Raw genomic sequence first — 24,974 nt, forward strand, 5'->3', positions numbered from 1 at the left:
AACATAAAAAAAACACATACAATACAAGTCTAGAAAAGTTATTTTGAGATAATTACAATCGGCCAGATTTTCCACTGTTGGCAAATTGACCATGTAATACATTTACTACGGAGGGGTCAAATTGCCTGTGATTTGCCCATAAGGGAAACATAAACCTGTATGTGTATGGCTGCTGAGTTTCTTTTCTTTTTCACAAGCTGGATGTGCGAATGAAAAGTTCTCTCCAATCTAATACTAAGCAGGAAACATCACCTTTTTAATTTACGAATGAGAAATGTTCGCTTAGACCCTGTGAGTAAAACACAAAAAACAACTGACATTGCAGTCCCAGGAGAATACAATAAAATAACCTTGCCTTGATGTGATTAGTAAATACTTTATTAGAACATGCTACATTGTAATTAGCACTAACAGCTGTAAGCTCTGGTTAAAAGTACACATAGGGGGCCTATTTCTGTTATTTCCTTCTGTATTGTGTCCTTCATGGCATCACTAAACTCCTGGTGCTTCCCTTAAGAGTTTCCATTCACAAATAACAACAGTAAATTAAAATGAGTTCCTTTCACAGAGGCGCTGAAAGAAGAGAGTGTTTCTAAAGTTCTAATGTTAACTCTCTGGTGAGCTCATTACAGGTTAGATGGTGGCGGCACACACAAAGCTTCCTACCAGCAGGGCTTTCAGAACTAATCTGAAACGTGTGAGAAATAAATCAAGATGCACTGCATTGATGAGAGGAAGTTTTAAAGATGTATTTAAACTTTTTTTATACCTAAAAAGGTTGGGGGTCCCTGGTAAAAGCAGGGGCACGTGGTGTGCAGGGTGAGTCATGCAGTCAGGGGAGCGCAGATTCGCATCCTGGCTGTGGATTCCAGAAGGACTGTCACCTTGGCTGTGGCGCCCCTGAGGAAGGCAAAACCAGCAGGGATTGTTTCTCCTCATCCCGCTACGGCGGACCCTACTGGCCAGGCATCTGCTGAGCTCAAGCTGAGACCTGCAGGGCTGACGCTTGTCCTCCAGAAGCTAGTAGCTCACCAACATCTGCTCTCGAGTTCCTGGGTGTAAAGCGGCAACTGGTTTGGTCGTGGCATTGGAGGATGCCCACTGATCTTCAGTTCTCCTGAGCTGCTGAGGGGAATTGCTGCGGTGAGGGATACGAAATTGGGACAAACAGGCTTGTTTAGCACTGTACAGTGTAATTTGCACAAACAGGTCACAAGATGACAGATTAAAATTATAACTATCAGTCTACCATTTGTAATACATTATTAGGACATCTACCACCTACACACTATCCCACAGCACCCATCCAGTACATCTCTGTTAAAACCCTGAATGACATCTGTAATAGGGTGATGTTACATATGTGGGTTGTCACTGAATAATAATGAGGCAGACATAGAGCATTGGTGTTGACACGCCGCACAGGCGCTGTGACGGGGTACCCCCCGCCCCTGGGTGTATTTGGTTTATTTGTATAGTGTGATTTATGTAGCACAGGTGATTTAAATTGTAGGATTGGTATGTGGGCATGGAGAAGTCACAATTATTTCATGTGCAGACTGTGCCGGGGCTAGATTAAATGATTAGCAATCAAGTCCTGGCACAGCTGCTTCAAAGGAGCATGCATTTCTCACTCGGGCTTGGGTGTACAGACAGGAGGTACGGGCACCAGCACGATATTTGTTTTGCGGTTTGTGTTCACTATTTATTTTGGCCACCGTGCCGTTTTGTTTGTTCTGTATTTTGTTTGTTAAAATGTTTTATTAATAATAAACTTGTGCATCAGCATCTTTACTCACCCAAGTACTGTATCTGTCTACTTCCTGGTCTGACATCACCACAAAGCCTATCCATGACAGGCACGTAGATTTAATTAACAACACAGTGCTGACACTGGAGTACCAGCAATGGTACTCTAGTGTCACATTTAATAAAGAAAACAAAGCTAAAAATACAGTTTGGATGATGCCTTTATTATTCATTCTAAATGTCTTCTGAAAGGTTCAGCTATTTCTAAAAGTTCACTGCTCAGACTTTTGGACAAACTTATAAAAATGTCTGTCATAAAGAATAAAGGAGGCTTCATCAATTATCCTATGGTTTATGGGTTATGTAAGGTACAGTGGTTCTGGTATATATTTTTGTAAAATATTGTTTGATATTGGGATTTATTTTTTAACATTTCAAGACTGCATGTATATTTTCTCTCTACGTCATTCTAAAATATACATTCTCCATATTGAACCCCACAAATTTAATCTAAAATGAGTCAGTGTGGCAGGATGAGGCCCTGCCTATTAGTTTTAGTTTAGATCGGCAGGGACAGGGTTAATCCCCTGCCCTACCTATAAATTGCTTCAGGTGGTTGGGATTGAGCTAATTGCTGCAATCAGTCCCAGCCACCTGGTATATAAGGAGGCCTCAGCCTCACAGTGGGGGCAGAGGGAGAGTTCCAGAAACAGGAGGGAAAGCGGGCTGTTTTTGTTTGCTGTGTTTTTTTTTGTTTGAAGAGCAGGAAGGATTGAAGCCTAATTTGTGAGTTTTGTTTTATTTATGTTTGAAACCTTTTGTTTGGCCCTTGTGCCAGTTTATTTGGTGTGTTTTGTTGAATAAAAGCTTTATATTTGAACTTTTAAAACTGTCTCTGAGTCTCACCCTCTGTCATCCCGTCACAGTCAGCATATCAGGAAATGATTTCAAGCGACAATGCCAAAACACAATTCTCTTTCAAAGAGCATCACTCTTCCCCTCTCTCCCCCCCCCCCCCCCCATCCGCCCCCCCCCCCTCTCCGCCATGGCTGGGATATGAAGGTTGCTGTACAATTTGGCTCGGAAAAAAATGGAAACACTTGCAATATGTGACACACACGTTTGCATGTACAGCTACAAAACCATGCCCTTGACACTTTTCTACTAAGAAAACCCTGTCCTTCACACTTGAATATGTGTCCTTCAGTATAGTAGCACCCCAAACTGACTTCATTACACATCAGACTTCGCTGTAGATTGTGATCCCTTGAAGGAACTGGAGGCTAGTATCACTGAGAAACATTAATATCCCTCCAAAACAATGTAAACACCTTGCACTATTGCATAGGATCTGTCCTAGCTGCCTGTGGAATCTCTAAACACCATTGCCAGTGTTATGGCAGGTGTTTATCTTTTATTTTGCCTACCCCCTGTACATTTCAATTGTGAAACACATTTTCATCAAACTTTTCATTCTATAAAATGACTAACCCATCAAACAAAATAAACATTTCAAGAAACAATGCCACAACATACCATATCAAACCATCTCTCAGCCCTCTGCAGGTTCTGAGATATAAAGGTTTGAAAAAAAAAATCATGTTCCCCTTAAAGGGATACGGTTCACCAGCTACAGTTTCAGAATATTCAATTACTTACCTATTTACTACCCTGTGATGAGTGTTCTGTATCAATCTCTATTGCTGTTCTGCTAAGATTTACAAGCCTTAACTAATGTTCTTTTTCAACCGCAGAGTCTGCTCATAGACCTGAGTCTCTGCAGTGATGGGACCATCAGGGTGTGTGCAAAAAGTAATCTCTGTTGCAGTTACTGTGCAAGCTACTTGAACAAAATTGTAACTGGTTACAGTAACTTATTACTTTGAAAAAAAAAAAAAAGTGGTTTGGGCAGGCTGCAGCTCGGAATATTCAGCTATTGAACCCACTTGTTCCCTTCACTGACGACACATGCTAGCAAGTTCATTTTTCAATCAACCGCACTTGAGAAATACAGCTTTCATTAAGCAGATTCAGCTGACGAAAAAATATTTAGTAAGCATATAAGCAAAATTACCATTATTATTATTATTACTGTATAAGCGCATCTTGGGGAGAGTGGACTGTCAAGCAAAGCAGGGCTTCTCAAACCGTGTGCTTTCTGTTTGAATAAGAGAGACCGTAACCATAACACCCTTAACTCAATACAAATCACAAAAGGGGTTGCATTCAGGGACTGCAATTAAAACTTTTTTTTTTTAAAGTGGTGTTGTTGTTCTAGCTTTAAAACTACACCATATGTCCTCCGCACAGGATGACATCTGCACACAGGATAAGATGCACCGGAATTTTGACACATACTTAATTGCAATTTCTCATACTTGAGTTATAATTAAATGTAGAAATATGGAAATGTAAATAAATGTTTGCTTTTTTTGTTCAGATTGCAAAAAAAACAAACTTTTGTTTGGGGATTGTAAAAGATCTAGAGATATTCATACACAAACAACTGTAAAAAAAAAAGAAAAGAAAAGAAATAAGCTTATTTCAGTTCTAATGACAAACTCACATCCACTTTTACCGGCTTTGCTGCTTTATCGAATATTATTATTTTTTTAATCTCAGTGTTTTTGTAATTTGATATTCAAAAGGTTAATATCCATTGCTGGATTCAGAGCAACTAATATCACCAATCAGCTTCCAAAAAGTCAGCTCTCAGTCCTGGTTTTCCCACAGCAAAAAAAACCCAGCCTTAGCAGGACTGTGTTACTGGAGTAACTATAGTATTGAGCTAACCAGTAGAGCCAGACCTCTTAATGATTTTACAGCCTGAGAAATAATACCTCCTTTGACATACAGCTCGTTGCTGGAAAGTCACTGGTTCCTCGCTTGGTAGAAAAGGTCTGAAGTGTTGTAGAAATTGATTTATCGAGCGAGCTCAATCTTTAGATACTTTACGGTATTGACCCAGACTTGGAGGCACTAATCCAAATGGGACTGTGAGAGACTGATTTAATTAAAACCGAGGAGCTCGAGTGACTGACATAATGGGCAGGGGAAAGTTTGGCAGAATCTATCCTATTAGGTGCTAGATCCCCTCTTATTATTTTATTTTTTTACACAGGTATTCCATGAAAACATTTTCTAAGATATTGACTCTAGGGTTTGTGTGCTAATTAAGATTCATGATGTTGACAGTACGATTCGTTAGTTTAAAAAAAGACAAAGGGTTTTAACACACAGTAGCACACACAGAATATACAAAGCTACCGACAAAAGAATCTGGTAAACAGGGCCTCTATTACGACCTGTCTACCCAATTGGATTTGGCAGCACCTTGGTGTGGGGCATGTTCTCCTGGTATACTTAGAGTCCCTTCATTATTTTGGAAGGCTGAAGGAATGCCATCATTTACTTAAGCATCTTTGCGGATCAAGTCCACCCAGCAATGCTGCACTTGTACCCTGATGGCGATGGTTACTTTTAGAATTGAACATGAATGACTTGAGGAGCATGACAGAAACTTCCGTCATCTTCCATGACCTACACAATCCCTGGATCTCAAACCAGGTGAGCATGATTGGGATGAACTTGAACACTGCAGTTGTCATCACGATTCTCTGCCTACCTCTCTGCATCAATTGTGTGAAATTTTAACGACTGAATGGATTAACAGCCCTTGTTAAGGCTGTGATCACGGCAAACTGTAGACCAACCTGATATTAGGTACAGGTTTTTCAAAAGTCCCCAGGATGTGACAACTGAAACACAAAATGATACAAAGTGAATATAAACAACAATAATATATAAGCTAAGATATTCCCTACCAATAACATGTTAGCCCTTTAAAACCTCTTTCCTGGAACCAATTTTACAAACAGTCGTCAATCTGTACAAGTTTTGCACCGATGAATGCTGGTTTGAATTAGTCAGTGGTGTTAGAAACTGAGCACTCTTTTACTGTCTGGATGAATTAAATAACGTTTGATATGATATGAAATATGAAACTTTTCCAGACTGCTGTTAAAGAAGGTAACGCCAGACTACCAATAATATATTTTATTTAAATAATCAAAAAATATATTCTGGGTTGAAACCTTTTGAAAAGCTCAGTATTGCAAATAATTTCATCAGACTGTTCACTTGACACCGCACTGCCTGAAACGAGGACATCGGACAGCTTGGTAATCATCAGGCTGGTAATTGGGAGTCCTGTTTTGGAGGAATGGGCTGTCAGGTTGCAGTGAGAGATGATCAGTGCTTTCTAATTAGCACAGGTAGAGAAGCGGGAGTGCTGTCATGAAAGAGCTTGCTTCAACACGGGGCCTGAGCATTTCAGGCTCACGCTGCAAAGTCGGTGCATCTAATTCATTAACACCTGCACTTCAAAATGAATTGTGCCAGAAATAGAAAGGGTGTTGGCAATTAAAAGCATCTGGCTGCAGCACACCACTGTTTACAATTCGCTGCAGTAAGTAGCCACCAAGGCCAGAATAAGGAGGTTGGGAGACTTTAAAGATACTTCAGTTTTGAGTGTCATAACAAATTGTTACATACCTTTCAACTGTACCGATTTGTCCAGTAAAATACCGGCTGTCCTACTTTGATACAGGATCCTCACAACTTGATAGTGTGCATCAAATTTTGAAACCCACTCTGTCCCAAGCAGGCTGCCAGTGACTATGCTTTGTTGTCATATAACCCATCAAAAACAAACTTCAGGTTCTTCTATGACGTTTCTCTAGACTTTGAAACATAAAGTACTGCCAAAAAAACACAAAAAAAAAACGCACTAAAATCACAATCAAGGTAAATACAGCTAAATGAATAAATTAAACCCCATCCATAAAATAAACAATTCTGAAAAATATAATACTGCATTCCTGCCCATATCTGTATTTTGAATGTGTAGTTTTTATAGTTAAAAAATAAAACTACCTTCAATTTGTTCTGGAATTTTCACTCCATAATGACCCTGGAGTTGGTTATTTGATCAATGTAGCATGACATTTCTATGAATTATAATCAAATGCATTTTTACATACACTAATTGTGACTTGCAACCTGGGTCTCTTTTTATTTCACCAACAGCTGCCTTGACATGAGCCTCACCTCGTAATGAAAAAGGAAATAACAGCTGAAAAAAGCAGCTGTGGCAGGTGGTAGCAGTGTCACCTGAAGTCATCAGCGTGGTTTAATGAGATGGGACGGTGGGGGGGATGCCTGCCTGCATTGAATCAGATAACTGTATTAACTTGATCAACTGAACAGGATTCTCCTAACTTGTTTTCTATCAACTCTGTGTAACTGTTTTGCAGGATTTAAATAACTAGAGTAACACTCAGTGGTAGAATATGCAGTATTAAAAACTGAAAAAAAAGTAATTACTAAAGGAAACTTAATACAATTCTGTTTGTTGCATTGCTGCAGATTTTACACATCTCTTTGAAAACCAAGTAAACAAATAGTTTAAAAAATGTATAAAAAGCCATGATTTTTTAGTATTTCTTTTTTAGTCATTTGATGAATGTGAACTGTGGATTTTACACTGCATTAATACCATGCTGCTTTATAATGCAAGAATATGCTTTACCATGCCATGTACTGTTCTGTATTTTATAAAGGTTGTGCTACATAATACATAAAGTTTGTTCCCTAACTTTTTACATACACTTCTCAGTGCTCCTTTTGCACTTTGCTGGATACAAAGTGACAGACAGCAGACAATAATGAATGTCTGCCAGAACCCATTATACCAGCAACTTAACCCATCAAGAACCAAATTACAATTAAAGAACACAAGCTGTATTTATGTAATGTCATACATTCTAAATCAGAAAAAAGTAAATCCTTCATTGTGGTTATAAACACCTGATATAGACATGCCCATAATCAGGGCAATGCAATTTCATGCTGGCTATGAAGCTCAACACATAGAAATTGGAGCTTTATTATCACTGTGGGTAGGAAAACACCAAGACATTTATATTTTTTAGGCCTCAGTTTCTTATTATATATAGTATTTAATTGTCATAAAAGCATCTAAGGGCTATATTTGCACAATTAACAGTTACATTTAGACTTAATTTTTGCGGGTAACACAATTAGAGTAAGTTATCATAACAATATAGTTAGAGGAAATGTAAAGAACAGGTAGATGCCAGTTAAAAATGCTCCACACATTACAAAGTAGCCTGTCCTCAAATGAGGATGATGGCACTTAATGGGTTAACATGCAAAGTGTAAACCGTATGGGATGTAAGACTTGAAAATGATTTGAAATCAGACTTCTTCATTTCCAGCAGCAGCAGAGCAAGATCAAATCGATTACAACTGGGACTCAGCCCAAGTTAGAATTGCGGGCTGGCAAAACTCACTCTCTCCAGCTGTTGCTGATGGTGGAAGCTATTTAATGAGAAGGACCTCAGAGGCGGGTTTGAAATCTCAGAATGCAGAAAAAAAAAAAACTGAACATGAAGGCTGTGAACATATATTTACTGTAAAGGAAATATTGCAGGTTGGTGAATTAATGTCACATGATACAAAAACCTGATACATGCAGATTACTTGTGTGTTGAGTTGCAGATTGGATTGTAGATTGTAGACTGTAGATGGGACCGGCAACAGCCCTAGTTTGCTAATAGAACGAGATGAGATTCAGTTTTACAGACTAGTGCAGATGGAAATGTCACAAAAGCTAGTCACAGTCAATTGACCTTGCCTGACTGTAGCCAGTTCTTTGCACCTTTCATGAACACTTAATTCACAAGCAGCAGCAGCTTTGTAAAAACAGGGCAATGCTTTCATGAAATACGGTGGATCAGCATCCATACACATTATTCATCTAAAACATGTATCCTTCAAGGACATGTGTCAAGGGGTTTTTGTTATGTATTGTGCTACATTTTACATTTCATGATGCATTTTGTACTGAAATATCACTATTCATCACTTGAATCGTTTAAGGAGATTTCCCTTGAGACTCCGTCTTTACAAAATGATTCAACATGGGGATGCAGTGGACCTACAATGGGGATTGTAATCTGTACTAGGAACTAATGGTAGGATATGGGCTACTAAATGTATTCAGTAAGTTTATATAAAATTAGCATTCAGTATAGGAGTCTGCAGCATTTGGATATGTCCCAATTTCTCAAAATTTCCATGTTTACATGTAACATGGGTTGACCTATATAAATACTGAGCACCAGTACTTAGTACCGGGATGTTTACAATGCAGCATTGAAAAAGTCACCCCGGTACTGCTGCACTACCTTAGAGAAACCCAACTGTAGCCTGCAAACTAACATGTGTTCTGAATACAACATTGCTGGGATATACTACTTAGCAAATGTGGAATACTGCACTGTGGTTCATATTGAGCAACAGATGACACTGCTGAAGCCATTTCACCTCACAGAAGACCTAGCAAGTATAACAGAGTAAGGCATGGAAACATGAGAACTTGCAGTACCAGATATCATCTTTTAAAAGAAAATATAAGTTATAATGTGATTCTTTACTGCATACTAGACCTACTTAACCAAGGGAAATGCAAAACAGATTTGTGGAATTATTTGTATTAGCTACTCTTTAATGACTATACAGCTGTTTCATTATCATCCAGCTAACTCATGAGTTAAAGCTTTGCAGGCAGGACCCACATGCAGTATTCAAACAACTTGTTCCATCATTGCTGGCAACCCTGTGGTCTGGTAATGAGTTTCTTTAGCGTAATCGATTGCAATAATGATGAAGTCCCAATGGTGGTTTTGAACTTTGTGCTCAGTGTGATATTTAAAATCAGCTCAGAGTTGTCATTTATTAGTATACAACCTACGTACTAATTTAGGACAAGTGCTTCTCAATGGATCTGACAGCAAAGCCAGAACTCAATGGGAATCTCAATATCACTTCCAGCCCTCATTACCAGACACAGCGCTTGAACACGGCTTCAGAAGGGAGGCTATTTTACATGACTCCTAATTATTATCACCTTTGCTAAAGTTGTTCTCATTATGGACTTCACATCATTAGACAAGAGAAAAGGTTTTGCTCCTAGGGACAGATGATTTTTATTCAGCTTGCTTTTTTTTTTTTTTTTTTTTTACCAATGATCAGACAGAACACAGCAGGACTCATTTGCAGGTATATTTTACAAAAAGAAAGGTTAACCCTCCCTATACTAAAGGATGATAAGAGTCTGTGACAGGACTGAAAGGAGTCCCTGTTGTAATTCGCCCTCCCGACCACTGGCAGCGCTGCATAGGGCTGACCGTGAATGGGTCAGGAGGCTAAACTCTGACCAGACTGGGTTCCTGGTCAGGCGGCCATCTTGGCCCAATGCGGAACCATGCGGCCGCCGAGTCCTATCATTGCAATCAGCTGTGCTGTGCTCGTTGATTGGCTGGCGTGGGGCAGTGCGCTGATTGCAGGGCGGGACTCGGCGGTATTTAGGTAGCGTGGTTTTGCCATTCGGTCTCCCTGTCCTGTAATGAAAACACGGAAAAGACGCGGCTGTGCTTTGTTGTTTTGCTTTTACAAACCTGCTGTAATTCACTGAATCCTGAAGCTTTGGAAAACCCTGGTGGATTACCATGGTGGAAAAAACCCAGGACTATTCTTTATTCCTCAGAAGGAAGCAAAGAGGCAGTGAGAGGAAATCCACTGCAGCAGCACAGAGAAAACCTGTGCTTCCTTTGTTGTTGTTTTTGTAACTGTGATGTTTTTGTTTACTCTTTTTATTTGAAACCTGAGTTTACCATTGCTGGTATTCCAGGTAGTTTTCTTGTTTGTTTTCTGCAATGCTGGACTGTTTATTTTTGTTGTGTGTTAAAATAAAATCCTGCCCAGATACCATTGTTGGTACAGGGCTTCAGGACTAAACATCATGGAAACGTGTGCTGTCAGCCGACCGCTTCTTTTCACTCTGCTGGCCCGCCATGCAGCCAATTATGAGATAAATATGAAAAGATTATGTTGTTTAAAAATGGCATTCACATTAAAATATGGATGCAAAAATAACTTAAATGAGCACAAGTGAACAAGTGATACTTAAGAGTGGGTGTTGTGTCAGGGTAAAGTAAACTATGTAACCCGAAAAGGGAGAAAACAACCTATTGCATCTGTTTCTTGTGTCTCTGCTTTGTGTTTGGGAGGTCACATGACTAATCACTGGATTTTATAATAAAGATGTTTTTCTAATCCATGTGAACTTACAAACTATTTTTTTCTGCACCAGCAGGGAATTTAACCTCAGTTAACAGTTGATATTGATTGCAAGGGGACAACATTTCAGGCTTACTTTAGAATTGTGTATAGAAATATTAGAAAAACTGTTCTTTTTGGCTTGCCTGAAATAGCGCACTGTGAAAAATGTGGTAGAAATTGGACAGTGTCTGTAAAATCATTATGTTTCACTACCGTCAATGTCTGAAATGTAAAAGGATTCCTAAGACTCACAGGTCAGGTGTAATGGTTCAACTGAACCTGCTTAAACCTCGCTTTGTGACACTGTTTGCCTCATTTGGTTTATGTAGGGTCAGACCAACTGAAGCTTCATTCCCATCACCAATGAGAGGTGTATGTACATGTTTGATTTAATGCAGTTGTATATTTTTCTGTTTGCACTGCAAGCAACAAGAAATACCACACCTGTATAATTTGAAAGAAAATTCTTTGCAATAAAAACTGCACTTATTTCTCAGTTTCACTCTTATATACATGAATGTGGCAATAGACAAATTAATTTCTGCCAATACGCCGTATGGGAGATAGTAAATATTCAATTGGCTGTCACTTGTAGGCAAAATTATAGACCCTTGTCCTTTGCAATTTTACATACAGTAGTTTTGAATAATGGTCATTTTTTATATTCAATCTAAGGACTTCGCTTTTGTAATGGAGTGAATGCAGAGCAATATTTTACAGTACAATTTGTAATACATATCTACTGTGGTTATAGTGTCATTAGAATGTGTTTGAATTTTTTTTTTTCCTGAGAATCTACATTGCCTGCCCAGAATGTGGGTAGATCACTGTTACCTATTGTTTGAGTGAAAAGTGGGCCTTGTCCTGTGTTGAAGATGTCTAGAATTTGGGCCACTGTACCATGTCTGGTACTCGGTCACATCTGCAGGCTTAATCTGCAATGACCTGCTCTCCATTGGTAGCACGAGACTTGTGGAAGGACATCCCTGAGATCCTTTAGTGTTCCCATGATTGTTACTGAATAGTTGCACACAGCTTATAAAGCTCTCGTGGATCACATTACAATCTTTGATGCTGGGATTTTCTCATACTTACAGTACATTCTCAATTTTTTGGACAGTGCGATACTGAATATAAAGCATGATTCGCACGGGACTAAAAACCAGGTGTCCTCAGAGTTGCTCAAAAGCAGTGGACGTCTAGTGACCTCCCAGACATGGATTCGTTTTTTTATCGAGGGAAGTCAGTAACTTCATAATGAAATGCAACGTTGGGGCCGAGAAGGAGCTTTTGTGCATGATTTGTAAACAATGAACCGGGTGTAAATAACTAATTTCACTGGGTCTTCTTTTCCAGAGTCTAGCATAACCATTTCGTCCTTTGAGTGATATGCATTTCCATACATATCTTCAAATGCACCGTTAAAAACATTAATTTTTTTAAGAGTCGACAATCATGTTTTGTCTTTTCGCCCGTCCCCAAATTGGTTATGCCCAATAATACTGAGCTGTCCAATCTCATGAAAGATAGTACCAATTTTAATACTATATTATGGTTTATTGTGAAGGCTGGTATAACATAACACTGACATGGTCGATTCGCACAGGAGTAAAAAAGACACAGGATGAATGAGTTTGTAATTTTACAGACGGTCCTGATGTCCTGTAAAAAAGTCAGAGGACCTCTGACAAAATTATCTGGCTTAGAAAGAAATTGATTAAATTGCACTGATGCCGGTAAAAGTTCCAAAACCACCTGTTTATGTGCGAATCGGGAGTAATACTGTATTCAACTTTGAATTAGTTTGTAGTGATGATTACATCCACCAGATGGAGCTAAAGAGGATGGAAAGCTCAACACAGCACACATGTAAACTAATCAGGTGTATGTCCACGCATACATTTACTCCCAATTTACTTTCTGTATAGCTACTTACATTGCTGGCAGCGACGTTGTCTTTAAAAGCAATTTAGGTCAAACTGCAGTTATTTATATATAATCCACCTATGGGGCTATTAAATTATACTCACTCCTATTTCCTGTTTACATCCATGGGTTTCAAAATATTAAATGATTGAATTGCATTATATTAGTCATGCATCATGAAGGTTTGGACAATACGACTTAAATATCCTACCATACAGTAACAGAGCAGTAAATACACAGTTTACCTATTGTAGAATATTTAGCAGCCTTTTTCTCCAGTCTTAATTAACTCTTTTTTAAGGAGTGAAACACAACCAAAACGAAAACTTAGCAATTAATATAACCCAAGGTTAATCATATTTGTTTATTTCCCAATTCTAAAACATTACCGTAAAGCCTTTAGAAAATCAAAGATCATTTAAGGCAAAACATTTTCATGAAAACACAGAACTGTGGATTCGTCAATGAACACTATGGAACACTATGGAACTCTGTCACCAGATCACATCAGTCAATTGCTGGTTTCCCTCTTTAAAAATATCATAACATATTCTTATAACACTGCTTACAAACCAAAAGTACTGGAATTGAAAATGTGATTGCATTTTTGAGATGTATATTTAATCATAATTAAGCAATGTGACAACACATCGCCAATTTATGACTTTCCTAACTATTTTCTTGGAATTCTCTGTAAGTCTTTTAAACTGCTGACTGTCGTTTTACTGCAAAAAAACAAATACAAAATAAATCAAGCACTGAAAATGTCTGCCGGTTTTAAAATTCTCAGAGTAGAAGCGAGAGAATCATTCATCGGAGACCAAGAAAATAAAAACACAACGAAGAAAACTGCCTTCAATACAAACCTTGCATGACACTGTCATCGTGGAGCTCAATGTTCTTAGCCAGCTTTGTATTCTATATAAAAATGTTAAGAGTGGACTAAATGTGAGCCAGGAACTTTGCTTGTGTGGTTGATGATGTCACCAGAACCCCTTGATATAATTACAACCTCACTGCAGCCCATCTAGTATTCTATGTAGATTTAGATTAACAGTGGTTTAAACTAACTTTGTTTGCTAAATGATAAAACCAGCATTACAAGGTTCCATTAATTCCTCTCACCTTTGTAACGTGATGCTCGGCTGTGCTGACACACAGACGGTTCCTCCTCGGGAGTCTTTCCGTGCCCTGGCTGGTGGAGCTTGATTTGTATAAAACATGAATTGACAGCGTTCTGTTAGGCCGTCACAAGGGGGCTTTTAATTGCGATCCGTGTGGGTTAGCGGGCTCTCGAGCTGCCTCCCGTCATTACAATGCATGAGCAAGAGTTCCACTTCTTTCAAGCCAGCTTAAATCGATGATTTTTCACAAATGCCAGACTGGAGTTGACAGTTAAACGGGAATTAATTATCTTTTTGTTCTTTTTAATTTTTTTTTTTACTTCTATTTGGAATGATGTTCACCAGGGCAGACATAGAATAAATCATATACATTTTTTTAACTGTTTGGGATATCATGATTATATATATATATATATATATATATATATATATATATATATATATATATATATATATATATATATAAGGTCAGGCTACAATACATTATGTAATACATACCTGATGAGCTACTGTCTGATGCGTAATACGATCAAATAATCTTTTAATGATGGAGTATTTGGTTAAATTAAATGAGCCAGGAACGGTATGTATTTAACTACTAGAACACTTTTCTTCGTTTAAGAACAATAAGAGGTTTTGTCCAGGTAGGATCCCTATTTTAAAATAGTTTCAAATGTAATTTTATTTTTCCACCATTGCCTTGCCTTTTATTATGTTTGCAAATAGTGTTTTTGTTTTGTTTTTTTATTCTATTTATTTGATAGTACAATTTTTTACATAAATGAACATGTCATATGATGCATTGTACACAAATGTAGCTAAAAGCTCATTTTCATTGCTAGTCCCTGTGCAGGTGAGAACAAAGATAAGCAAATCAACAATCAATTGCAGAATAAACAACAATACAACCCTCCCAATCGATGAGTACATGTTTGTTTTGATTTTAACCATACTTTAAGCAAAATTTTTTTTTTATAACATCTGTTAATGAATTCCAGAATATTACACCTTTAATTGAGAATGCAGTTTGTGCAAATGTAGTACAACGTCTTGCCTCCACACAACTATCATTAGGCTGCTCTGGTGATTCTAATGGAATTGTTCTAAAATACAGGACAAATACAGAGTTATTATAAGTTGTCTCTATGTTTGTCTTTAACTGTCTGTGAGCTTGTGTAGGAAACTGCCTTTGGACTGAACAGACTTTCTCATTAAAAAAAAAAAAAAGCTGTTCAGTGCTAGATGACAAGATTTCTAGAGAAATAATCACAATAACTCAATATTGGAGCATCAGAACCACATCATATAAAGACGGTGAACAAATAATTCAAATGACAATTCAATCTGACCAGGCCACAGTTCAGACACTGAGCAGATCCTCTCTAGTGTCTGAGATCCTGAAGAGATCAGAACCGTAGCTAGCAGGCTGCAGGCTCTTGGATTGCTGTGGATTTGTGAAGCAGCACTTCACAGTCCAAAACAAATACACCAAGACAGCTTGGCTGCTTTAGGATATACTGCTTGGCTTGGAAAGGAAATCTCAATGGGCATCATGCTTACCTCTTGATCCCAGAAATCCTGCGGCAATGGCTCTACATTCTATATTTGGGCTTGGATAGCACAATGGCAATTCTTGTACATAAAGATTAGCTTTTACCTCTCAAAACTAGCCAAGGGACAAAGTGGGTTCAATATAGGATGAAGAACGTCTGTGTATGACGGGAATATCTCTGGGAGTGTTGACATACTGTAAAGCATACACAGACGCTAGCTTTTTATTGATGACCAACCTTTATTCAGTCCATTGTCCTTGTCATTTAAAACAGGGAAAAGGTTGATGAACAGAATACCATTACGGGGCTGAGGTACGCGGGATATTCTGATGTCACCACTTAGAATTAACTTTGCAGTTGAATAGATTTCTGAGAGGTACCTGTTTTTTTCACAGCAGCTGAACTGTACCGATATGAAGAATATAGGATGGTAAATGGATTTAAAAAAAAGAAGAAGTGAAGAATACATTCTTGAGGAATATGTTGCTGTGAGCGTGTCTCTATCCTGTGACAATGTGACCTTTCAACTCCCCATCTACATTTATACAGCTATGGGCCAGTTGAAAGGTTGTTTCAGGACTTAGGATTCTCCAGGCAAGCTCAACGCAAGGCCAGGTAAATGCAGATTTAGAGACAAATGAAACGCATCAATTCATCAATACTGGAGCAACAGAACCCAGAACCAACAAAAACCATAAAACAGAAAGGGAGATTTAAAAAAGCAACCATTGAAACTCCTTAAAATCTGTACTATATTAAGGTGAAAGTCATTTTTGGTTTTATGAATAACTGGTGGAGGTCAAAATTAATTTAGAAATGTACACCTGCTGAAGTGAACATGTTAAGCACCACGCAAAGCTAGCAGAATAAAATTAGATCTGACTTTGTGGTTTGATTATGCCAGAATAAATACCCATATATAAGATTTTTATGTAGTGTAAAATATTTGGATACATGGATAAACCTTGCAAGGTGGAATACCAAATACTCCACATGCTCAATGCAATGCCTGAGCTCTTTAGAGCAAAGCAAAGGCCTCTGCAGATGTCTTAGACATAAAGAGAGCTGACAGCTTGGCAGGTAAGCTGAGCGCAACACTGACAGCGCTTAAGCTTGCCTGTAAGGCAGAAGCCAGGTTGATGAATGTCTAAAAAACTGCGTCTAACAACCAGATGGGTAGCTTGGGCGCCATGCCCCACGTATGCCAGGGGTGCATCTGGAAAAACAGAAGATTGGACTGGAAGTCTTATTATTCTTGACGAGAGCTGACGTGCCCACCTGTACAAGTGCTTACACTTCCTTGGAATGCTAGAACAAATGTTCTGGTCTAGATTCTTAAAAAGGTTACAGTTTTGAAGCTTTTTATAAATCTTTGGATTTCACACTTTTCCCATTACTTTAAAATGGTTTAGAAAACAGTATTTCTCCAGCTAAGAGCACATACAGTATTCTTCCATTAATAAGACTGAAATTATTGGAACTCAGTTTGCTTCTGTGGTTATTAATACATTAATAACACTGTGTAACAATTTTTTATTTTTTTTTTGGTTCCTGGGTAGTAAGCGTTATTTCCTAATTGCTTATGCCTCAAAAGTATAGAAAATGGCTATTATTCCCCACAAACTTTGCTTTTGTGACCAGGACAGTGATATTTTGAAATTTACCTATTTTCCAGAACATTCCAGATAGATTCAGTGCTGAGTAAACTTGGAGTAACTTCTAGAACTTTCTAGAACTTTCCAGTAATATAAATAGTAGTATAAATACAGGGGCCTTAAGCCCAACAGTTCAGTTTAGTTCCAGCTGCCTAAGTGGATACATATCTGCATTTTTCTGAGATGGCATCAAGAGGCTGCAATGGTGGCATTCCTGATGGGTCTCTAAGGCGGTTTTACCAAGTTTCCCTGCTATCTTTGCCTTTGGGACAGCAGGGACACCAAGGCGCACTACCACAGGCGGGACTGGCCACAGCGGACCGAGTTCTCTGTGGGGAGGAACAACGTCAAGTGGGAGCCACTGGTGGATCCCCGGAAGGTGCTGATGCCACCACTGCAAATCAAATTGGGCCTTATGAAACAATTTGTCAGAGCTCTAGATAAGGAGTCGGCAGCCTTCAAGTACCTTCAAGACTTCTTCCCTAAGATAAAGAAGATCCTGGAGTGCAATGAATTCCCCAAGAAGCTCACTAGTAAGGAGAAAGCGGCTTGGAACAGCTTTGTCGCAGTGGTTCGGGGCTTCCTGGGCAATCACAAGGCCGAAAACTATGTGGAGCTGGTTGAGACTGGTGAAGAACTACGGCACAATGGGCTGTAGGATGTCCCTCAAAGTCCATATCCTTGATGATCATCTTGATAAATTCAAGGAGAACATGGGAGAGTACTAGGAAGAGCAAGGCGAGCGCTTCCACCAGGATATACTGGACTTTGAACGCCGCTACCAAGGACAGTATAACGAGAACATGATGGGAGACTACATTTGGGGGCTGATTCGTGAAAGTGATTTACAGTAAAATCGTAAATCTCGAAAAACTACTCACTTCTAAATCTTTTGTAGTCATTTTTGTATTACTTTAGTATAAATACATGTTAATTTGGATTCATATGTTGTTTTTTTCTGACTTTATGTGAACGAAAAGACACAAATTCGCCCGTTTTCTCATTGGAAATAGGTAAATTTCAAAATATCACTGTCCTGGTCACAAAAGCAAAGTTTGTGGGGAATAATAGCCATTTTCTATACTTTTGAGGCATAAGCAATTAGGAAATAACACTTACTACCCAGGAACAAAAATTGTGTTACATAGTGTAAGTTGTGTATAGGATGTCTTATTAAAAGTGCCCTAATTTTACACAGTGTAAGCTGGCGAAACAGCTTTGTGGTTCTATCGCTCAATTTGCACACATCTATACTACAGCATGGGGTCAAACAAGATTGAAAGTAAGGACTTTGTGTGTCCTGTGCTGAGCTGGCGGAGGGGTTTGTGATTATCACTGTTATTTTATTGCTGTGTGTGTATGAGTTGCTGCATGTTACTTTCTTTGTGTGTGTCTCTGCCTGCCTCCTGTTGTGTGTGTGTGTGTGTGTGTGTGTGTGCACCGCCCCCTGCAGACTCGCTGTGCTGTGTGAGTGGTGGAAGGTTATGCAAATCACCTACTGTAACCCCAGCCAATAAGCAGTGAGGATGAGCCTATATTACACACAGCCTGCGCTCTGCAGCAGTGTGGTTGCTGGGAGTGAAAAAGAGCTAAATCCATCTTTCTGAAAGAGCTAAAAAATTTAAATGGCACTTTTTAGAGCCAAAAAGAAATTCCTGGTAGTGTCTTCATTACTGCCGCTGAGAACAGCACAACAGGAGACACCCTACACATGTCGTATTCACCTAAAATTCTACCTCCTTCAGACTGCTTTGAAATGAACATGCCCCAAGCTAATACTCATATACTGCCAATGCATGGTTCATACAACACTGTGGTACCATTATACTGTACCAGTGCCACTGTTGTGCTACCATTTCCCCTTAGTACAAAACCATGTAACTTTAAGCGCTGTTTTCAACAATTGGTAGATTTATAGTTTAGAACAAGTCTTTGTGGCGAGTCAAGTGAAGTGGTTTGTGGGTTCGATATGTGTGCTTTAGCGGCAGTTACTGACACACAGCTTAATCAGTCACACTGAAGCCCTGCTTAGCTGCCGCTGGCCACTGACAGAAACTAAGACTAAATCAGACAGGGTGCAAAGGATTTGCGTGATGAAGGATCAAGGAATTAGGTTCAAGAACCGAGTTCTTCTTTTTACACTGATGATGGGAGAAAAGCTTCAAATTCTATTCATTGTTTTGTAAATGTCTTTTGGTGCTTGTGGAAAAGTAGGGAAAAATGAACTCTGATGATGCTGACAAGTCATATACAGGCTTGTTTTTTACTCAGTTTCCTCGCAATACTCAATTATCTTTTATCATTACATTGTACATAGTTGTTGTGGTTTTATGGGGGTTAAGCTGAAACCACCAAACTTATTTCATTTGGGGATTTGCATCATTTTTCGTAAAAGTAACTCAACTGCAAGTAGCAAATAACTGAATTGAATGTGGCTCAGATTTGGCTACCTAATTAGTTTGTCACTAGTTACTGTATGTCACATTGTCAGCTTGAGTTTCCTTTCGCATTTAATTTTGTTTACATTGCCAGCTCAATATGCCCACTATTGTTCTTGAGGTAATATTACTTTACTATTGTAAATATTGTAGCCCCTTGTTTAGACTTGAAGGGATATTCAATTGATCTAAGCAGCAGTATTTTTAAAGACAGAAAGACTCACCTGTACTTTTCACAACCTTGGTTCCCAGAGCGGTATTTAAATATAGCATTGTTTAGATTGATAATTATGTCTGTATTTTGTTAGGTTCTATCACAACTACAGTATGCTACTTACTCTTTGCTTATTTCTTCTTTCTTCTCGCTATTTTCTTTTTTTAGCAGGAAGTGTCATTTTCATAAACATCAGTGTCAGCCACCAGATTTCAGGAAAAGCAGAGGGATATCAGCGGAAAAGGTGAATTAATTAGCAATTATTTCCATCTTCTTAAAACCTGAAGTGCATGCATATTAAAATGTAAAAATCCAAGTGGCCCCTTAATTTCTTCTGCCTTAAAAAAAGGGACTGTGACACCTTGCACAGTTGTCAAAATGCACAGATTAAAAGTGCGCTAACCAAGGCTTATTTCAGTTCACTTCCTGCACAGCAAATATAAGGACCCCATTTGGCCCAACATACAGTACTATGTGCAGAACATGAATGTGAGGCTCAGGTGGTGTCTGAATACCTGCTGCACTATAATGGCAATACAATGGTTCTGCCTTAAGGGGAAAGCTGACAGCTACAATGGTATGAACCATTGGTACCACAGATATATTACAGACCATGGTACAATATCAGTACCAGGCAGTGTGCTAGTGTCAGCAGCACTGTACAATATGTGTTCCAAATCCCTTGTTGATAGCCGTTCAAAGTTTCTCACAGTCCATTTGCACTTTTCCCATGGGTATACTATCCGTTTCCCATGGGTTTACATATGATTTGCCATACCTCTCTGTGCTTTACAATGCTTTCACTATGCTTTATTACACTTTGCTGTGCTTTTACTATGGTTTTCTATGGGTCTGTTAGCTAGTGGTAATACACCCCGGTTTTATAATGCTAACTCCAGTGGTATTTTTCAAGCTTTCCTTTATGGATAGTCCCTTGCTGTATTTTAAAGTGAATGACATGCCATCACTGAGCTCTGAAATTCACATTGCAAACTTGCTGTAATTATTCCTCACACATTGCGTCCAGCAGGTTCAATTCCCTGTGGGACTGACAGAGTCAGACTGCATTATTATGTGTAATGAATGTCAGTTTCCAGGCAGTCAATTGACAGATAAGGTGCCAATTATATTGACAGGCTGACTGCTTGAAGTCCAGGGAGGAGAGACTTATCTGGTCTACCTGATGGGTTCTTCATCACTGAAGGTGAATCCCCTGTCACCAATGGGAAAGTGTGAAGCTGGAATGAGAGTCTGCCTTTTTCTGTCTGCAGCAACAGAACTGATTTCCATGCAATCTAGCACCCCCTTTCTGAACGTTCACTTTAGAGAGATATCCTAAAATACTTAATCATGGAGAAACCTTCATCAGCTACTTTTCTAGTAAACTTTATTTCACCAGAGAGAACACTTTGTTTATTTATTTTGCTAAGCTGTTAATTTGTTTTCAGTGTTCAGTTTACATTGATTGAAGTAAAGCACGCCTTTTTTTTTTTTTAGAAAAGTAACCAGATAATGCACTGGTGAAACTGCATTTAAAAACCAGTGTTCAATTCTGGTCCCCACAATACAAAAAGGACATTGTGGCCACACAAACACACACACACACTCACACACACAAAAAATATTTTAAATACGTAGCGCTTTTCCAGTACTTGAGGTTTTGAATATAAAACATGCAATCAACATTTAGACCTCTGTATAAGTCACTAGAACCATCACTGACAGAAAAGTTTAAAACCATTATTGTACCAGTGTGTTGCCCTGAAGACACCCTAGAACCATTAGAAGTCCTGTAATGGATTTGGAACATTGCGCAGAGGTTTTGGATAAACAGTGTGTATTAGTTTTTATAAAATTATTTAGATAATTTAATCAGAACATAGCTAGACATACATGTATTACAACAACACAAATCCAGCACAAACCATGTATTGTAAGTATACCCTCAGGCATGCAGTTATATTGCTAAACATGTAATTACAGTGATGAAGTTATTCTACAGCCCCAGATGAGACCTGCAATTGAATTAAATACTATAAATGTGGTATAGTTCTAGCACGGCACTGGTTTCTTTAGTAAAGTCCCACCTCTATACTGCTCAGGACCAGCCTTAGGTGAGCTCACAACATCCTTTCTAAAACCACACAGACGTAAGGAACCACAAACTTTAATATCCTGCATTGCATGCATGAAACAATCTCCACTTGGCCAATGGTTAATCATTTCCAGATCCGTTTACTAATGCTGTGTAAACATTCTCTCTGTAACCAGACACTGCTACATGATTATCCCATATATTCAATTCCATCCCAAACTATACTAAGGTGAACAAAGGTACGGCACGCACTGATAAAACACAGAGAGGGCTGCAGTTTAAACACTTCATTTACACAATTATAAATGATTGCATTACAATGAGCTGCCACTAGGGTTCCAGGAATGGTAACCTGAGCATGGTATTGTTTCACACAAATTACTGAGAATAGTTTAAGCAGAAATGCATGATCAGATACCAAACGACCTCTGCGTTTGTCGTATACAGTTGAGTACATTACATTTTGTTCCATTAATGTGGAGTACATTGACATCTCAATGATAAGAATCTTCTTTCTCAGGATGTTCAACCACTCTTTTTATGGCTTCGATCACAGTGATAGCTGCCATTATGTACAGTATGTATACTACAGGGAAATTGGAGACAGTAACACAGAGGAATCATTATTTAAAACTAAAATTCTATTTTTTAAAGAAAGAAAAAGATTTCTTGACAAAAGAGATCCTTCACTGTAGTGAAATACATTTAGTAAACAGACTTCAACCATTTATTAATTGAAGACTTCACACAACTAGACACTATTTAATCTCCCTACTGTATAAATATGTTATTTCAGCACACCGTGGCAGATTGTTTGCCAATACATTACTTAAACATTGATTTAAGTCTCTGACATTGAAAAATGCATTTTTCAAGTTGATTTTGGGCAGTGTTGTGTGATACACTGCCGTTACGGATTCTGTCCAGTGCCCTGTAAAATCACGGATGCAAAGGAGCCTGGCTCTTTTGCATTGTGGTTTAAATGCTCGCTTGCGGCGCTCAGGATTGCTGGTTCACGCCAAGCCTCCGCTCTGTTACAATTCCACAGTATTTTCAATATTAAGGCCACCCCGGCATTCTGTCTTAACGCCACGATCAGAAGTCCCAGACATTTCAAACATGCTGTTAAATTACCTCTCTGATGAGGCCAACCAAACTACCAAACCCCCTAAAAACCTGGTTACAACATGATGTCACTCATTTGAATCAGATTTGAAAAAATAATTAGTAAAAGATCAAACAGTAAAGTAGTAAAGTTTGCACTGGAGAAAACTAAAATAAATAACATCTTATAAAATTCTTTCTCACATATTTTGATTATGCACATTCAGTAGTAAGGGCACCTCCTTCTTAAGACCAATTTTTTTGTTTTTTTGACTGGCCTTAATACAGTAATTCCCTGTATGTTATAATATAAGCGAGGCATACATACAGACAATACACAGACACACATCCTTACAGGATGGGGTGCTGCTGTTCTTCAGATAAGCTACAGAACTTAGCATTGATTGAACAAAGACTTGAAAGTGAGGATTTGGTGCAGCCTTCAAAGGCACATTGAAGACTTTTATTTCCACTGTACTTTGTTGCATCCCATCATATCTGCTCGCCTGCCTCATTAGAACATTAAGGTCCTCTAGCTGGGGAATAGCAAGGCCAGCAGGGACCTGTTAACAAAACAGCTGCTCAGAATGTCAGCACCCAGGGGGCCGAGGGCAGTGTGGCAAAGTGAAGGCTTGTTCTCTAATGGGAAGACTTGTTCTTCATCTGTCTCCCAGGTGTGAATCAATCCCTGGGCAGAGCATTGCTACATCTGGGATCATGGGAAGCTAGTGGTAATAATGTACTTGCTTGGAAGTCATGTATTACTGTATTAGCTTTTTAATAGTATAATCATATGTGGTGAACATCAATTTTCCTGTTAGCTTGCAGGAGTTTATTATCTTTCCGTAGGGACTGCACACTGATAATATAACTTCATGTTACCTGCTATTCTGTTTTAAGGTGTCTCCCCTGAGCTGCTCTTCAGGTCATATCTAACATAGGATAGACCAGTCAAAGTGTATTGACGTAAGAGCCACCTAGTGATAATGCTTCTTTTTGTTTTGCTAGCAATACACCGCTCTGTACAAAAGGGTGATTTAGCCTACATACCGTTTGTCTATGACAGGCAACTGACACTTAGGAAACTCCTGACAAGCTCAAAGCTGTTCAAAACCAAGAAAAGGCAGGTTTAGGGAGAAATGATAAACGATTCAATACTGAAAATAATAACGATTCAATATAGGAAATGATAACGATTCAATATTGGAAATGATAACGATTCAATATTGAAAATGATAACGATTCAATATTGGAAATGATAACGATTCAATATTGGAAATGATAACGATTCAATATTGAAAATGATAACGATTCAATATTGAAAATGATAACGATTCAATATTGGAAATGATAACGATTCAATATTGAAAATGATAACGATTCAATATTGAAAATGATAACGATTCAATATTGAAAATGATAACGATTCAATATTGGAAATGATAATGATTCAATATTGAAAATGATAACGATTCAATATTGGAAATGATAACGATTCAATATTGGAAATGATAACGATTCAATATTGGAAATGATAACGATTCAATATTGAAAATGATAACGATTCAATATTGGAAATGATAACGATTCAATATTGGAAATGATAACGATTCAATATTGAAAATGATAACGATTCAATATTGGAAATGATAACGATTCAATATTGAAAATGATAACGATTCAATATTGGAAATGATAACGATTCAATATTGGAAATGATAACGATTCAATATTGAAAATGATAACGATTCAATATTGAAAATGATAACGATTCAATATTGAAAATGATAACGATTCAATATTGGAAATGATAACGATTCAATATTGAAAATGATAACGATTCAATATTGGAAATGATAACGATTCAATATTGGAAATGATAACGATTCAATATTGAAAATGATAACGA

General features: G+C 38.2%; 1 protein-coding gene and 1 long non-coding RNA gene across 3 annotated transcripts in view; both read right to left on the reverse strand.

Annotated features, from left to right (window-relative positions):
- LOC117966096 (netrin receptor UNC5D-like) overlaps positions 1 to 24,974 on the reverse strand; it is a 296,114-nt gene that overhangs the window by 130,634 nt on the left and 140,506 nt on the right. The gene's annotated exons all lie outside the window — the stretch shown is intronic.
- On the reverse strand, positions 361 to 6,495 carry LOC131706779 (uncharacterized). Its single transcript, XR_009310787.1, has 3 exons — positions 6,304 to 6,495; positions 5,463 to 5,507; positions 361 to 1,138 (listed from the first exon to the last, which is right to left on the reverse strand). It is a non-coding gene; the product is annotated as an uncharacterized LOC131706779 (long non-coding RNA).

Source organism: Acipenser ruthenus, chromosome 37 (assembly GCF_902713425.1).
Source record: "Acipenser ruthenus chromosome 37, fAciRut3.2 maternal haplotype, whole genome shotgun sequence".
Taxonomy (NCBI): domain Eukaryota; kingdom Metazoa; phylum Chordata; class Actinopteri; order Acipenseriformes; family Acipenseridae; genus Acipenser; species Acipenser ruthenus.